Source organism: Panthera uncia (genome assembly GCF_023721935.1).
Source record: "Panthera uncia isolate 11264 chromosome A3 unlocalized genomic scaffold, Puncia_PCG_1.0 HiC_scaffold_12, whole genome shotgun sequence".
NCBI classification, from domain to species: Eukaryota; Metazoa; Chordata; class Mammalia; order Carnivora; family Felidae; genus Panthera; species Panthera uncia.
In genome coordinates, this window is record NW_026057579.1 from 11463012 (window position 1) to 11482619 (window position 19608).

Genomic DNA, 19608 nt, shown 5'->3' on the forward strand with positions numbered 1-19608 from the left:
ATCATGACCTGAGCTGAAGGCAGATGCTTAACCCACTAAGCCCCCCAGGTGCCCCTGCATTTCTTTTTAAAAAGCTCTAAAGATGATTCAGGTGTGCCCAGAAGTCTCCTCACTTGGGGTTATTCAGTAAACTCTCAGGACTTAGAGATTTCCTGAATTCTCAAGCACTGCCAAAGGCCAGTTGAGATGTCACTGAGGTCACTGTGTGAATGGTCTCATTCTCTTTGAGCTAAGGATCTAGTCCCTCTTCTATACCCAGCAGTATCTCCCAGAGTTTTCTTCTCTATATAGTAAATCTCATTAAGAGTCAGAAAGGGCAACTTAAAATAATCAATTTTACTTTATTTTATGGGGAAATTCTTAGGATAGTGCAGCATTTGTGAATCAAGGATTGAAAGTCCTCCAGTATATCTTTTTCAAATGGCAAGGGTATATCGATTCAGGTTTATGCTAATATTGTGAATATACATTTATGGGGAAATGAAAGATATTCTAAAATTTTTGAGGGAAGGAAGTAGGTCATCCTTTATGACTTTCTAATCCTGAATAGTCAAGGAACTATTTGAACACAGCTTTCTTCTTACAGACTTTTAAATACTCAATTTTACCCAATGGTGACCTTTCTTGTTTCCAGTTGTGAGACATTTGCAATCATTTTGGTACCTGAATATTACAGTTTTTATTGTGCTTCAAATATTGCATTAATTTTTGTTTTTTTCCTCCCTCAACAGGTAGGAGGCTGTTAAGGGCTGGGAACCTTAGTACCTTCTGCAGTGCTAAAAATATTGTCAAGTTTTAAGTCTATGAAATTCATATATTATTACATCGAACGAAATAAAAACATTTTTCTTGGGGCACCTGGGTGGTTCAGTTGGTTAAGTGTCTGACTCTTGATTTCAGCTCAGGTCATGATCTCACACTTCCTGGGATCCAGACCCACATTGGGCTCTACACTGGCAGTGCGGAGCCTGCTTGGGATTCTCTCTCCCTGTTCTCTGCCCCTCCCCGGCTTGTGCTCTCTCTCAAAATAAGTAAATGAACTTTAGAAAGCAACAACAAAGATACAGATTTTATCAGCGTCAACTAGCCAAACCTCACTTACCTAGTTTTTTCCCTTAATAGTTAGAAATTTTAAGCAGACTAAACAAGGTGACCACTTTCTTGATAGTCAGTGCTCACAACAGGATTGCCAGTTGGGTAGTTTAAATACGTGCCTTCTTAATGAGAATTCATTTCAAAAGCTACTGGATTCCTCTGTAAACAGCAAAACCAAACTTTTTAGCTATAGTGTGCTTTGGTGTGTATGTTTATATTCTTACGTCTGTGTTTTGTTTACATGTGTGTGGGGATATGAGGGGAGAAACTTTCTATACTGTAATTATCAAAGCAATTATTAGCTGGGAAATATGCAATAGGTATGTGATTCAAGATAATTCAAATCCATTATTAGCCAAGACAATTAAAATATCTTAACTTTGATTAACACAACAGCAATGCATCACCTGTGTGAATGATTTCTTGGCAACACTGGCTGAATTTAATATTTATCATAAATACAGTGTTTGTTAAAGAAATGGCATCGTAAATGCTTTCTTCCACCCTTATGAAAGTGAAATTAAAATGCCTTTACAGGGTACAGCATCCTTCTCATTAAACTTCACAGAAGGGCTCAGTGAAAATAGGATTTCAACACAAGTTTCTTCCCCCTTATCTTTCTTTCCAGCTGTTCTGATTCTCCTAAAAAATCAACTTCTGTTGGTGGTTTCTGTTAATAGGTAATAAGACCGGTGATTTAAATCACTGATTATTCTCTTTCGGCTTTCAAACTGTTCTAGCATGCTTCTAGTTAGAATAATGATGGCAGTGATAAGTCCATGTGAGAGGATGGTAATTTTATACATTAATGCTCACCGAGCTTCTTAGGTTTACATTAGCTTTTGCAATAATAAAGAAGTTCTAATGGTAGAAGAAATACTTATGAATATCTGAAATATAGATGTGCCCTCTAGCAAAATTAGAGATCTACACAAGCCTTGTTGGGATTCGTTTTGCTGCAACAAAACACCTATTTCCAGCACTGGTAATTGGCTAACTGAGATTACTCTGGTGCATGTGTATTCAGTTCTCAAAATGTTGTATTTTGATCAGTTCCACGAGCTGTGTCTTAAGAGACCTTCAAGGGAAATTCACTTCTATTTATAAGACAAATTTGAAATAATTTCCTTCCACGGCTGCACAAGTGCACACAGACGTGCTTATATTTACAACGTGTGTCCGCAGAGTCTCCATGACCTGGTGACATGTCTGGTAACAACTCTGACACAGAAGAAGATGGATACTTTTTAATTGGGAGTAGCTACACTTTCAAATTCTTTAGCAAACCATTACTTAGCATAAAGTCACTTTGGAATCAATTAAATATGAACCTTTGTCACATCGGTATTCATTGAAAAGCACTTAGGTGATTAAAGACCCTTGGCCCCTAAATATTTGACGACGTACCATCACCAGCCATTTAAAAAACCTTATTAGCTCTTTACACTTCCGGGGATGGCAGCGTGAAAAAGTACAACAAAATGAGAGGAAACATAATTGCCTCCAAATGAATGTGCCCTCAGTATGGCCATGGCTGGAACTATTCTGAGCTGCTACTCTTCTCATCAGCTCCCTACGTCTCTCACTAACTTCTGAGCCTTCTGAACTCTCTGCTTCTGTGGTGCAATATTTTTTTCCATAACAATGCAAAATTTAAAAAATGAATGAACTTTTAAATTTGCATTATCCAAGTGAGACTGGGTTAAAATATACATTTAGCAAATGTAGCAAATTTCAGCATGTTTAATATTTCAAAAAATGCCTTTAAATTTTTTTAATATTTACTAAAGATTTTAAGATTTATTTGAGACACACACACACCCAGAGTGTGTGAGCGGGGGGCGGGGCAGAGAGGGAGACAAAGAATCCAAAGCAGGCTCTAGGGTGTGAACTGTCAGCACGGAGCCTGAAGGAACTTGGGGTTAGAACTCACAAGCCCTGAGGGCACGACCTGAGCTGAAGCTGTTGGACTGACCGAGCCACCCAGGAGTCCCTCAGGAAATGCTTTTAATTTTAAACAAACTTGTGGAGCAAATATAAACCGGGTATATGCAGATGACAGCTCTTTAATAATTTATTATACTAATCTTAGTAACTACCATTTATTGTGAAGGAATTCTATGCTCAACTGTATGGTTTACATGTGCTCATTTAATCCCATCAGCAAAGCTATGAAGTGGATATTCCCATTGCTGTGTATGGATGGGAAACTTGAGGCTTGGGGAAGTAACTTAAGTACTTTGTATAACCTATAGAAAGTTATAAAGTGCGCAATTGGTCTGGTTGAAATTAGAATCCAGGTTTGCCTAACTTCGAAGCTCTGTTTCTTGATCACTAAGTCCAAATGACTCCTCATACAGGTTCCCTAAGCATTTGCAAAAAAGATTTCTTTAGGAACTGTTCAAGACATGAATGAATGACTTTGTGTAGGCAGTCATTGAATGAACCTAAAACTTTTATAAAGAATACCCTTTGCTCAAACTGTTTATAACTCATACTTTAACCTGTTCAAAAGGAACTTTCCAGTCATTAAATACCTAGTACTGCAGTGAAATCCAGTCCTTTAATAGGTAAAGATTGTCGTAGTCTGTACGCTTAAAAATGTGTACAATCTTTCAATGATTAAAATTTGCAAAATGTTTACCTATACCTTATTTGGATAATCAATATTGTTTAAAAATATTCTACATCATAAATGTCCTAATTTAAAAGATACTCTTTAATAAGTTGAAACAAGTAATTATAAAAGGAGATATTTTTTCTCTAACAGGATAATAATGATTAACAGTCATTAGTGAGTGGCTAATGGCAAAAAGAATATGAAACAATCATGACCATACCAGAAAACTGATTTATAATAGAAAGGAATAATGCACATTGGCAAAAATAAAAGAGGTGTTTCGATGTCCTTGAAAAGAACGAATACCATTCCTTCAAGTTTATGATTCCCTGTTTCTATCTAGTGCCTTTAACTACAACAATCTTATTGTTTAATCCTATAACAATTTTAATCTTCAATATAAAATCTATATGTTTATTAATCTGACTCAGGCTTGAGAATGAAGGCTGGGGTTTTTCTGCACTTTGTGAGGTCCCCCTATTTTCTCCATCTTGTAAAGTTACTGCTAAGATCACATAACACTGTCAGGAATGTTAAGAAGTAATAGACATTGAGAGAGCAATGATTGAATTTTCACTCAAAAATTGTTCTGTAACTTTGTCAGTCTGCAGTATCACGAAGCTCAGTATTTTCGTTGTTGTATTATTAATATATTGCACATTTACCCCCCTTCTTTCAATGCACTCTTTCCTTCTATTTCATAATTCGGAGGTCAGGCACACATGTTAAACTTTCATTTGGTGTAATCCCGTGGGTACCAAATGTATTCTTATTTGGGCACTCACATGACATCTGACCATTTCCTGGAGTCCAGGTGGAGAAGAGAAATAGCTTTGTGTGACATGAAATGCTAGGAGAAAAGAGGAGAATGTTTTAGGTCAGTCAGAGGTTGCAGTAGGTAAGGAAGATTCCGCTCAAATACTTCCATTTTCTCAGTGGAGCACACAGCAATATTAGGATTTATGGTGAAGAGCTGGGAAAGCAAGCTTAAAAGGGATCATAACATCTTAGAGCAGCTGCCATGGGAAATGTATAGGAGGATGACGAGGACAAGGTAAACAATAATGAGCAATTGTCAAGTTCCTAGACCCATGTAGCCAGTGCAGATTTGCTATATGGCCAGGATGCAATTTTAGAATGAATGTCGACGAAGCCACCTCTGGACTGCCAACACTTAAATCTACCCAGATATTAATTTGGGGAGGAGAGTGGGGCTAAAAAAGCCCAACTCTCTCACTTAGGTTACTCTATTAAGTTAAATATATGCAGTGAGGCTATTTCCCTCCTAAGACAGTAAGAAAAGCTCTGATAATTTCGAATTTTGAAATAATGTCCAATAAGCCATGGCATATAAATGCAATTGAACACTACACATATTAAAAGTACTAAGACAGTACTATATATGCTTACACAAGGGAATTTCAGAGATAGTAAATCAAATGCAACATAGTATGTATAATATGATCTCCACGTTGTAAATAAGCTGTGGTTAGAACATACCCCTGGAATGTTACCAGTTTGTAGGCAACAGACAGAAGTTTTCAGGGTGCAGCTTTGGAAATTGAACATGGCTTTATAACAGCATGTTCCTTTGTTTCTGCAGCTGAATGCTTAACCTTTGTTGAAGGATATATAAGGTGAGAGGCTGCCCACTTTAACCCTATCATGTATCAACGGGACTCTGGATGGAGCTATTTGACAAAGTATATAGGTGGAGCTTGGAGACTTAGGTCTGGCTAGAGCAGGTCAGAGCCTTACTGGAAAAAATCGTACTTTGCCAGGAAACAGAGGAGCCCCAAATTCTGTTAGTGAAACATTGTAGGAGGAGGAGAGAGGGAAGTTTTATTGATTACTCTGGGCATCAAAACTGTGTTCTATGCTAGTTCTTTGAAGCTTCAGTGCTCACTTGAGGTGCTGGAAGCAGTCCAGAGGCAATCATCATTTGGAGATTGTCGCACAGGCTAGGTCCTAGGAGGTACTTCCCCTCAATGAAAAGGGCTTAATAGCCAGCACATGGCCTTGGGGTGGGGCCCACAACCTTACATTGTTTCCAGGATGGTTGTTTAGGTAAAATATAGATCTCCTGATATCACCTGAGTAGCAACTAAACCCTTCATTATCTTGTGGACCACGGTAGAGGACAGATTCAGAAACAGACATGGGGACTTTTGTTTTCAGATATGGTAGGCAATTCATGTCAATGGTCACTGAACTCAGCTAGACCACAGATACTACATAGAGATTTTCTTTAAAGGTACTGAAAAACAAATATACAAACTAATGTGAATTACTGAACGAGAATCCTAAGGAGGGCAGAGCCATAGGGAAGAAAGTCTGGCATTCAGAGACGTTTTAGGTTATGGAGTAATGTGCTGATTATTGAGAAGGCAGGCGGGTCAGGAGGCTGACTAGTACCGGACATCCAGGTGAACTTGAATTTCAGATAAACGATGAACAAATTTTCAGTATAAGTATGTCCCATGTGATGTTTAAAGTGAGTGGAGGAAAAGCTAATATCCATGGGATATTAGCCAGCACATCTGGGTGTTCAACAACAAAATGTTGATACACTTTATTGCTATGTAAGGTTTTAATTTGTGGTAGACCAATACTTTGATAGCAATAATTTGTTATGACAATGGCTAGTTTTGTTCTTCTTTCCTAGTGTGAAAGTAAAGACATATTTGCAAAGCTTGGCTGAATTTGGCAGGAAAAGGAGGAAGAATTAGGATATAATGAAGTAAGTGGGTTGCTTTTTTCTGCCTTCCAACACCCCCTCCCCCCACCCCCACGATATACACAATGGAAGGAAAGAAAGAAAATCAGGTTTTCCCTTGTTGCTTGAGAAGACTTAAAGATCTAAGATTAATAAAATCTAATTCTTTGGCTGGTAAGTTAGTTGAAGTACCCCAGACCAAAAGGTATGAAAGAGAAGAAATGGGTAGATGGCTTGTGGAGATAAAAGAAGTAAGAGACAGGAGAACACTTCCTCTGGCTTTCAAAAGGAATCTAGTCAAAGGTGTCACAGACTATGAGTCTGGAATTCTCCCTTGTCCAGCAAGAGGGCAGATACAGAACTGGATACGAGAAGGCCTAAGATTCGGAAAGAGTCAAGAGCTCGTACTGGCGCTTCGTCGTTGTATTTATTGAGCTCACAAGATATTACCCACGTGGTGAACACGAAGAAAACAACATCTTCTACCCGTGGATGTGGAGAAAACAATCAGACTGTAATCGTTAACTTGTGTGTGTAAGAAGCAAAGGGTGGGGGGGGGGGGGGGCAAGTGGAATTTGTGATATTGGTGTCAGATGGAAAGTAATTTCCTGCAGGTGATATAACAAGTTACTTGTGATCCCATTACAATATCTCGCTAGCTAACCTCGGGCGTTTTCGCCCCGTGGTGGCGGCTTTCCGCCCTAAGCTTTTTTTCTAACCCATTTATATAAGTAGAACATACTACCCCACAAAAGGGAATGGAGAAGTAGCAGAGGGGCAGGGCCAAGAGACCTACGTATATTTGAAGAAATGTAAGGTGAGGGGAAATTTACAACCGCACAGTAGTGGGGAGGTACAGGACATCCCAGGTCATAGATGGTCAGCACAGGTGGTGGAAAGCTCCATAAAGCCATACTCTGGGAACAGCCTGGGCTGAAAGCGTGGGGAAGCTCTAGCAAGCGTGGGCACAGATTGGAGGGGCATATCTACAGAGTGCTAACGATGACCCAAGTCTCAACATGATCTCTTTTTTCTTATCGGGATGGTTAATTTTTTGTGTCAACTTGACGGGGCTACAGGATGCCCAAAAAGCTGGTAAAACATTATTTCTGAGTGTGTCTGTGAAGGTGTTTCTGGAAGAGAGTAATGTATCAGTTACTGAACTAAGTAAAGCAGATGGTCCTCCCCAGTGCGGGTGGCAATCATCCAGTCTGTTGAGGGCCCGAATAGAACAGAAAGATGAATGAAAGGCAAACTTACTCTCCTTGCTGGAGGTGATACATCCATTTTCTCCTGCCCATAGACACCAGCCCTCCTGCTTCTTGGGCTTTTGGATGCAAACTAGGGCTTCCACCATCAGACTCCCAATTCTTAGGCCTTCTGATTTGGACTGAATTACACTACCAGTTTCTCAGATTCTCTAGTTTTCACAGATCATGTACCTTCTCTGTCTCCATAACTGCATAAGCCAATTCGTATAATAAATATCCTTCTCTCTCTCTCTCTCTCTCTCTCCAGTTGGTTCTGTTTTGCTGGAGAACCCTAATACACTTACTAACCCTATTGGGCAGGAGGCCATAGACAAGTCAGAGAATAGGCAGATGTAGAGAAAATTCTGGAAATTAATATGAAGCTAGGATGTAACTGATTCATAAACCCGAACCATCAATAAATCACTGTATTGGATTGTGAGAAATCCTGAAATTGATCTGAGTAATATGTTCACATTAGGTAAGCTGATATTTCAGAGCCAGGAATGAATGGATTATAAAAATGAAGAAAATTTGCTTAAAATTTTGACTATCAATTGTATACTTACCATACTAGTGTATACACCAAGAACCTGAAGAAAAATCATACCCAATTGTTCATGGTGATTTGGGGCTGGGGTGGAGTGGAATGGAATGGGATATGAGATTATAGCAATTTTCTCTTAGTGCATTGTGTTTTTTCAAATGTTTGAATTTTGTACAGAGAATAATTTCCTTTGTAGCCAGAAAGAAACCCTTCCCCAAACAAGAAAGATTAACATCAACATGGGGAAATGTCCTGAGCATATATCACCACGACTTCCCTTCTGTTGGGGCACTGAATTACTAAGCTAAGCCTAGCCTAGAACTGGAAAAGACAGAAAAGATCCCAAATGTGACATGTGAGGCTTAGATTCACTAATGAGAAGATGCAAGTTCAGGGCACCCGTGTTGTCAATGCTGAGATGACCAAGGACCTAGTCATTTCAGTGTGACTCTACATCTGTGGCAAAGCCCATCGTGAGATTCTCTGCCTCACAGCTGACTTAGGTGAAGCAGTTGAACTAACACAGAACGGACCTATCTTCCTACCCCAGGCATTCTCCAGAAGAAATACTTTTCCTGCTGATACTACTTGTCTGAGAAAAATGTCCAGATAGGGTAGAATTTCTCCTTTTCCATATAGCTGAAAGGTGATGGTTCTCTCCACTAGAAGAGCCTCCTGCCTCCGCCCCAGTGGAGAGGACTTGATTTAGCCCTGTCACCTCCTGTCTTCTGGTGGAGAAAAATCTCACCATATCTTTCATTGCCTGACAACCCACTACTGCTGAAGAGGTAGGGTGGAAGCTCATGATGAAGAGACTCTCACTTTCTAACAGGAGTACGCAAACAAAGCTCAGGACGAGGCAGAGCTGAAAAGTGGAAGCAGGTGGCTCTGACTGGGGAGATTGCATCCTTAAGAGTGGAAAACAGAGTCAATACTGCTGAAACCCGAGTTTGTGATCAGAAGGTTAAATGGAGGAAGTGTATTTCAACACAAAAGAGGAATACTAAGAAATGTAAATCACGACTGAAAATATAAGTGATATGGATGACACTCCTAGCAGAAGTAATATGCAAATGATCAGCATTCCAGGAAAAAAAGCAGATGGAAATGGAATCAATAATCAAAGCAATAATCTTCAACTCCCTGATCTGAAGATCAAAAGAGTTTACTAAATGTCAGAAGTGATGGAAAAAAAACCCAAAACTCCACACACATCTAGACATATCTTTGTGAAATTTCTGGCCTCTTGTGGAAAGAGAAAAAATATACATTTTCAGACAGGTAAAAAAAGTTTGAATGTAATGGAAAAAGAATGTTTGACTTTGACTTCTTACATGCCACACTAGACGCCGGTGGAATAATGTTTATTAACTTTTGAGAGCAAGCACTGTTGTCTAAAATCCTACCTCAGAAAAGTTACCATTCATATGACAAAAGAGGGACTTCTTTGGATATGTAGGAACTCAAAGTATTCTACTCATATTCTTATTCAAAATTACTCAAGGATGTACTGCAGCATAAATGATAGTAAATTTGAATAGAGATCTAAAGCAAGTGGAAAATAAAGAATACAAGAATGAGCAGTGAGCAATGAATCCAGTAAACTATGTGGATGAGAATAAAGTGATTGCAAATTGTCTTGGCACTGTTGAATAAGTATACTGAGAAAAGGCCTACTCGAAGGAAAAAGTGAAAAATAACATGGAATTACATTTCTGGAGTAGTTCAGAAAATCTAGGATGTGAAAATGGTGTGAATGAATGAGAGTAAAATATTCTTAAGGTCCCATCATTATGGGGAATGGTAAAAGTACTATTAATTTTAATAAAATCACAGAGAAATACCGGTTTTAATATGACTGTTTAAAGTACATGCTAGTGAACTAGCAGATAGAGAAACATTATGTTATTTCCAAATATTATAATTTATCAATAATTATAAATAATTAATTTATTTATAAAATAAATAATTTATTAAAAAATAAATAAATATTTTTAAAATATAAATAATTTCCAAATTATTGTTAGGGGCAACTGGAATAAAAAACAAAATAAACATGGCATCCACATACAACTTGTTCAATTCAGCAGAAGTAGAAAAGCATAAGAATGAGTATAAAAAAAAGAAATTAACATAACATTAGATGGGAATGAGAACAAATCACCTTTCACAGTAAATGTAAATAGGTTGAATTCTCCAATTAAAAAACAAAGTGCAGCTGTCTGCTTTTAATAAGATATGTAAATGAAATTAAAAAAAACACGCCCAAGGGTTGTAAATAAAAGAAGTCAAAGACATAAACAGTAAGTGCAAAGAAAAAGGGATGGTCATAATGATATCAAAAAATAAGGAATGCCACATAAAAATAAAGCAGCAAATGTATCAGACACGTATAAATGAATTTTTAAAAAGCTACAAAACTCCCTGGTATATGTATCAGAAAGGGTTCAATCAGGAGATAATAATCACATTGCAATTTGAACAGGGAAAATTTAATATAAAAGAACGTTGTGCTAGTAACAGGAGATTAGCTTCTAAGAAGTAAAGTGAGCTCTAAACAATGCAAGAAGAACAGATAAAGGGAACAGACACCACCCCTAGGGCTGAGACTGAGCACCTAAGGAAGGAACAAGTGTGGGAGAGCTGCCTCCCTCACCTCACCCTCTACCCCAGCCTAAGATTTAGAGATCATTAGAATGGATGTGATTAAAGCCCTTGGATGGTGAAGTTCATCAGGATATACAGATTACAGCTGGCAAGCAGGCACTGCCTGTTGGAATAGCAACATACGTTGCTAGGAGGTGGCCTATGAGGTGCAGTTGAGCTGCTTAGAAGCTAACTAGGGTGCCTGTGAAACTTAAATAGAACCCAGTAGTGCTGGCCAGTGGGGGCAGGGATGAGGGTTGGGGAATGTTGAGGGATTGGGGGTAAGGGGTTGGGGGGTGTGAGAAGGTCCTGCATGAGGTAGAAAGGGAAGCTGACTGGAACTAGAAAGAGATGTTCCTTACTCCTGCGGTGTTCCTCCACCACCCTCTGCTGACAAAGGCTAATTAACACTGTGTGAGGTGTCAAAGGAGAAATGTTCATAGCGTCCAGCTAAAGTTTTACAAGTAGGCCAACGAAGGGTACATTTGGAACTGAGAGACAAGAACTTGGCAAGTGGCAGAATATTCAAGGAGGACAGTGAGACTTTAATATCCCTCTTCCAGAATTTGATAGATTATATTGAAAAAAATGCTGTTAAAAGGATTTCACGCAGAACATGTAAGAATTACAAAATTATCATGTACCTGACCAAAAAAATCCCCAAATGTGGCTATTTTAAAAGTCTCGTTATTTGGCTGTAAAACAATATATAAATATAATTGTTTTATATTTATAAGATATAAGAAAAATATAAGAATAACACCTCAAGAATGAGATAACTAAAATAAACTTTAGCCAAGTCTTAAAAGAACTTCAATTTAAATTAAGAATGTTTTAAAAGTTATTTCCAGATCCATGAGAGATACCAAAGTGAAATTACAAATAATCTAGAAGTTGACAAGAATAAGAACACTAATTATCAAAATCTATGGGATATGGCTTAAATTTTAAAAATGCATAATCTAGAAGCTTATTTTTTAGCAAAAGAGAGAGAACATGCATATTTAAGTGTTCTACTTAAGGAAAGAGAAAAGTAAAAGAAAGCAAATAAAATAATAAAATTTATAAGGGAAAAGTAAACTAAAGAATTAAAAGACAAAATGAAGAGTAGAATGGAACACTAAATGAAAGCAAAAGCAGCTGAAGAAATGATTTTTAGCAATCTATAAAATAAAATATTTACTCAAGAAGAGATAAAGTATTTGAAAACACCAATAGCTGTATGTATTTTTGTGTTGTATGTAAAATATTGCTAACAACTTACCACTGAAATGTATAAGGCTTGGATGATTTTATAATTAGGTTCTAATTAGCCTTCAAGAAACAGCCATTTTCTATGTATTCAGACTTTCCCAGAGCATGGAAAAAAAAATCTTGAAAAATTCATTTTATAAGGTGAACATAATCCCTCACACAAAAATTTGAAGATGTGGTACAAAATTTTAGTTTAGGTCACTTGTGAATGTAGATAGAAATATCCCAATTGTGATCTTGGCAAATGGAATCACAGCAGTGTTTTAAAATAATAATAATAATAATAATAATAATAATAATAATTACTGTGGCCAAATAGTTTATTACAGGGATGTAAGAATGTCCCAAAGCTAAGATCTAGCTATACAACTTGTAATATTAAATTACAGGAAAAAAGAGCTTCTCAATAGCAATAGAGTCTGGGAAATAATTTAAAGTAAAGAAAAAATAAATTGAGAATAAAAATGGTAAAAATTGTTATCCAGGAAGAAAAAGAAGAAAAATCCTAATAAATGATGAAATAGTAAAGTCATTGATGTTAAAATCAAATAAAGGAGAGGGATGGTCCTTATAAATCATTACTTTCAATTTATTTTGTATTTCTGTTTCATGCAACATAACAAAAAAATAAAGTAAGTTGTATCTCTACTTGAAAACCAGAAATAAAATTATCAAGGGGCACCTGGGTGGCTCAGTTGGTTAAGTGTCCGACTTTAGCTCAGGTCATGATCTCATGGTTCACAAGTTTGAGCTCTGCATCAGGCTCTGTGCTCACAGCTCAGAGCCTGGAGCCTGCTTCAGATTCTGTGTCTCCCTCTCTCTCTGCCCCTCCCCTGCTTACATTCTCTCTCTCTCTCTCAGGAATAAAAATATAAAAAAAGAAATAAAATTATCATGATTTTCATACAATCTGTAAGTATACCAAAAGAATTCCAGAGTCAGAAAAAAATCATTATAAATAATAAGAGTATATCGTATGTTCCCTGGATACAGGATAAATATACAGTTTAGTGACTTTCCTTTGTATTAACAAAAACCTGTTAGAATGGAAATTTAAAAACCTTCTAATCCTGATAGGAATATATGAACAAGAATGTTAAAAAATGTATTTAAAGATAAACATTTATTGAATGACAAGTGAAATGAAAAGTGATGATATTTCTGATGGGGAAGATTTACTGACAAACATATCAATCATTCCCAAATTAGTGTATGCATTTAACATGGTTCCAGTAATAGTCCCAGTGGTATCTCTTGTGTTCCATTCACAGTTCCTTTGTATATCATTAACTTCATGACAGAAAGTAGATGGCACATCCAAATTTCAAAGGGAATAATTGAGGAAAGTTTAATAAAGGGATGATTTACGAAGGTTTTGGTAGGGTGAAGTGGAATCTGCAGGAGATGGTAAAGCCCTAGACCCACATTACCATCATCAGTCCTAAACAAATGGAAAAGGGGAGGGAGTGGTGACCAGAGAGTTCCAACTCTAGCTGTAGAAGGGGACCACCCCATGAAAAGTGTGGCTACTGGGTGGAAGCCACTGAGGACTGGTAGTCCTGATGGGAAAGAGCTGAGTCAACAAATGCCTTCTCTGTCCCTCAGTCTCCTATGGATGCCTCTCCTTGACCAAACCTGAATGGCAGCAGGCAGGAGATTCAAAAAGAGCAGGCCATAGATGCCAGCCTTCTAAGATATAGATAGAACAGGGTAGTAGAGAGAGGCAAGCAACACAGTCTCTCGACTGGAGAGACAAACACAGATGTTCACAACCATATGAAAGAATCAAGTATAACATTGCTAATAAACATTGAAAACTACACATAATAGAAGGGGACTTGTCTCATCCCAGATCTTAAAAATTTGAAATAAGTGTGTGGATTAAGAAAAGGAATAAGCAAGCAAAGCAATAGAGTTGAACAGAGGGCCCAAAATAAGCTTAAGTTTATATGGAAATTTAAATATACATTAGAGATTCTATTCCATTATGTAGAGGAAAGAACGGCTACTCAGTAAAAGTTTTTAGCTATTTGACCATTGATTTGGAAGAAAACGAAGTTGATATTTAACTCCTATAATTCAAAAGTAAATTTAAGATAAATGAAAAAACTAATTAGAAAAATGAAATAGAATTTATCTGTAAAGAACTATGGTTTTATAACTTTGGTTTTGATTGCATTTCCTAAATAAAACAGGAATGTCATAGAGGAAAAATATAATGGATTTGAGCAGATAAAAATAAAGTCTAGATTGCAAGAGATAACAAACAAAACAAAGGTATATAACAGCAAGAACATATCTGCAACAAAATAATACACAAGGGGTCAAATTCTATAAAATAAGTAAAGCTATTTTCTAAAAGTAAACAATCATACCGTCAAATAAAGAAATGAGCAAATTGTATGTACAGGCAATTACAGAAGAGGAAATATAAACAAAAAATAAACAATGAAAACATGTTAAACCTAATAGAAAAATTTATAACTTGAAAATATTATCAGAATGGAAAACTTTACCCAAAGCTATCTACACATTCAATGCAATCCCAATCAAAATTGCACCAGCATTCTTCTCAAAGCTAGAACAAGCAATCCTAAAATTTGTATGGAACCACAAAAGGCCCCAAATAGCCAAAGTAATAGTGAAGAAGTAGACCAAAGCGGGAGGCATCACAATCCCAGACTTTAGCCTCTACTACAAAGCTGTAATCATCAAGATAGGATGGTATTGGCACAAAAACAGACACACAGACCAATGGAATAGAATAGGAACCCCAGAACTAGACCCACAAATGTATGGCCAACTAATCTTTGACAAAGCAGGAAAGGACATCCAATGGAAAAAAGACAGTCTCTTTAACAAATGGTGCTGGGAGAACTGGACAACAACATGCCGAAGGATGAAACTAGACCACTCTCTTACACCATTCACAAAAATAAACTCAAAATGGATGAAGGACCTGAATGTGAGACAGGAAACCATCAAAACCCTAGAGGAGAAAGCAGGAAAAAACCTCTCTGACCTCAGCCGCAGCAATTTCTTACTTGACACATCTCCAAAGGCAAGGGAATTAAAAGCAAAAATGAACTATTGGGACCTCATGAAGATAAAAAGCTTCTGCACTGCAAAGGAAACAATCAACAAAACTAAAAGGCAACCAACGGAATGGGAAAAGATATTTATATCAGACAAAGGGCTAGTATCCAAAATCTATAAAGAACTCATCAAACTCCACACCTGAAAAACAAATAATCCAGTGAAGAAATGAGCAGAAGACATGAATAGACACTTCTCTAAAGAAGACATCCAGATGGCCAACAGGCACATGAAAAAATGCTCAACATCACTCCTCATCAGGGAAATACAAATCAAAACCACACTGAAATATCACCTCATGCCAGTCAGAGTGGCTAAAATGAACAAATCAGGAGACTATAGATGCTGGAGAGGATGTGGAGAAACGGGAACCCTCTTGCACTGTTGGTGGGAATGCAAACTGGTGCGGCCATTCTGGAAAACAGTGTGGAGGTTCCTCAAGACATTAAAAATAGATTTTTATTTTTAATAAAATAACCCAGCAATAGCACTGCTAGGAATTTATCCAAGGGATACAGGAGTGCTGATGCATAGGGGCACTTGTACCCCAATGTTTATAGCGGCACTTTCAACAACAGCCAAAGTATGGAAAGAGCCTAAATGTCCATCAACTAATGAATGGATAAAGAAGTTGTGGTTTATATATACAATGGAATACTACTTGGCAATGAGAAAGAATGAAATATGGCCTTTTGTAGCAATGTGGATGGAACTGGAGAGTGTGATGCTAAGTGAAATAAGCCATACAGAGAAAGACAGATACCATATGTTTTCACTCTTATGTGGATCCTGAGAAACTTAACAGAAGACCATGGGGGAGGGGAAGGGAAAAAAAAGTTAGAGAGGGAGAGAGCCAAAACATAAGAGACTCTTAAAAACTGAGAATAAACTGAGGGTTGATGCGGGGTGGGAAGGAGAGGAGGGTGGGTGATGGGAATTGAGGAGGGAACCTGTTGGGATGAGCACTGGGTGTTGTATGGAAACCAATTTGACAATAAACTTCGTATTAAAAAAAAGAATGGAAAACTTTAAAAATATTAGTAACATCTAGTGATGATGAGGCCATGCAAAAACAAGTGCTTTCCTACTGTTGGTAGGAGTGAATCTGTCACATATTATCAGTAATTACTTTTAAGTTCCAGTTAAAATGTGAATATAGTTTGTCCCATTATTCCATTAGAAGTATAACGTATAAAGAGTATCCTTTCTTTCTTTCCTACCTCCCTCCTCTTTCCCCTTCATCCCTTTCTGTTAACAATATATTAAAAAAAAATTTTTTTAATGTTTATTCGTCTTTGAGAGAGAGAGAGGGAGGGAGGGAGAGAGGGAGGGGTAGAGAGAGAAGGAGACACACAATCTGAAGCAGGCTCCAGGCTCTGAGCTATCAGCACAGAGCCTGACACAGGGCATGAACCCAGGAACCGTGAGATCATGACCTGAGCTGAAGTCGGAAGCTTAACCAACTGAGCCACCCAGGCACCCCAACAATATATCTTTTTTTAAAGAAACATGCATTTAACATGGTTTAATTAAATGTCCTTCTGCAGTAGAAGGTTTTATGGCTGAATCTGTTAGTGTTCTAAAACAGTCATGGCCTTGTCTACATAACCCAAACAACCTTGCAATTAGCTTGAGACCACATGACTATTTCTGGTGTATGAATATAAGCAAAAGGGAAGATATGTGGATGCAGTTGGGAGAGGTGTGACTTCTCCCATCCTTCTCTTCCTCTGCTATGTGGGCGTTGGAGGGCCTGTGTCCCAGATGGCATAGTTACAATACAGAGGAAGACTGCCCCACCCATGCCAGATTTACATCATTAAGAAATAAACATTTATTGTGTTGTGTATCTGAGCTTTGTTATGATAGATGTTTTGTCATTTTTGGTCTAAAGTCTTCAACTGATCGGATGAACTCCACCCACAAATTCAAGAGTAATTGCATTTACTTAAAGTCAACTGATTGTTGATGTTAACACATCTACAAAATACCTTCACAGCAACACCCTGTTTAGTGTTTGATTAAACAGCTGGGTATTATAGCCTATCCAAGTTGACACCTAAAATTAACCATAACATAGCTCCATGTGTACTGACTTAGAAAAACATTAGGCTGTTAAGTAGAAAGAGAAAATTGTCAAGGAACTGAACAGAATTTGAGGCAGATATTTAGGGTTGGCTGTTCAAGGTCTATTCTAACTTTTGTGTTTAGCATGACTCTGTGCACTTATGAGACTGAAGGAAGAAACTGTATTTCCCAAGATCATGTGAATCTTGGGTGCCTGATGTGGCCAAGGTTCTCGTGGGCTGACACGAGATAAGGAAGAACAAGCTGAGACACAGCTGTATGTGGAAAGGTCTGATCTCTAATAAGGGATGCTGGGACATTTGGCTCTTCTGGGGCAGCTCTGGTATAGTACCAGGTGTCGAGTCCCAGTGCTCTGGCTGCCCAATTGTGTAGTCTCAGGAGTAGGTTTTCTGCTAGAATAGTCTGTGGTGTAGATGAGCCTTTCTCCTGGCTCCTTTTATTTTGGACTGCCTATAATGCAAATTTGTCTCTGGCTTTGCCAGAAACTCTGTATGGTACTTAATGTTCTCTAATAAATCCCTTTCTGCTTAAACCAGCTATATTTGATACTGTTTTCAGTTACTGAGAACCTTAGCCAATAGTGTATGATCTATTACTGTAAAAAGAAATAGACATTTCTGTTTAATTTTCAGTATAAAGATACATAAAATTTTAGATATGTCTAAGTAAACATTAAACAAATGGGAAATATAGAGATCAGCATGGCGTGGAAGAGGGAGGGAAATTTATTTCTGTATCAAGCGGAGTCCAAACCAGTCAGGAAAATTTCAAACCGCTCAAGGCTGGAGCTGCCACTACCTTTAGGACTCACTGTGATTTATTATTAAGTTTTCTTTTGAGTTGGGCTTTCTAATACTTGCAAAAATAAATTCTATAACTTTATAATGATAAATTGTGTAGTGTACACCCATATTCAAAATATTAGAAAGTTATGTCAAACGCACCTAATCTATATGCAATTAATATAAAAATAATTGAATAAATTTAGTTAAGTTACTTTTGACATGCTATAGGAATCCAAAGTTCATTTTCCACTAAATGTCACAACTTTAATCAAAACAATATGTCTGTGCTGAAATGAAAAGATACTTTTAAGTAACTGATCTTTATTGCTTTAATTTTACATTTGTTATATTTGATTCTCTATATCAGATTTGTTATCAATTATTTGGTTAATGTAATCCAGTATCTACTTAAATATTTTTAAAACACTGAAAGAGTATCGTAATGAGATTAAAGAAATAGTTGCTGAATGGGACCCTGTCCTCATTGTCTCCCGAATGCAAGCCTGCTGTGGACAATTCATTTTTCATTTGCTCAGCACCACATCTGCTACCCTACTTAGATGGTCTCCAGGAGTAGAATGGCAGCTGCTGAGGTCTTGCATACTCCAGGTTCTCCCTGGGTTCTTTTGGAGTTTTTTTTTTTTTTTTTTTTTTTCCCACGTTGAGGAATGTGCTTCTGATTAATTCTATGTCTGGGGATTTTTGACAAAGGAAGGAAAGAAAGTAGAGGTCAGTTCTCCACTGCGGGGGAAGCAGTGAGGTTCTTACCAAGTTCATCATCAACATGAGATAATGAGGTTGATGTGCAGGAACAGATAAGAGATGGTGAGTGAGAGTCCTGGCAGCATATTTGGTTACCTGAACCTGATTGCTTAATATACAACTGAAATCAGAGTTTCAGTCACTTGCTGCCAGAAGAGACAAGAAGTAATGGAATCTCCTACATAGCTTTATTTTTCTTGAGATGAGTTTGGCAGGAAACAAAATTGCTTACCCTGCAGGGTTTAGTAATGGACTATCCAGCAGCACTGAATTGGGATAGTGGTGGTTTAAAGTGCTGAGTGCTATCTGGAGACAAATTATCCACAGGTTGGTGAGAAGATGGTCTATACTCAAGGGAAGTAAACATGCTACCCAAGTGTCATCAGTCCCTAAATGGACTCTTCACCCCAGACACCCATTCTGGCACTCCCAGACTCTCTAGTTAAGACTATTACTCTCCCTTCTCACTGTTGCCCCCAGTAATTTTCCATGCCCTTCTCCTATCCCCATTCTTATCTGGTTTGGGGGAACAAAATCCCTCTTAAAGCAATGAGGAGTTGCATGACCATGAACAGCGTTATTCTACCCAGGTCCAAAGTTCCTAGTGTATAAAATGGAAGAGGTTGTCAAGGTCACTTTTATTATTCTTTTTAAGCTGAAAATATGATTTGGTGGATTATAAGGTAGAAAGAATGCTTTGGAATGGGAGATACTTTTCAAAAAAAATAGGTAAATTTCTGGTTCTTTGT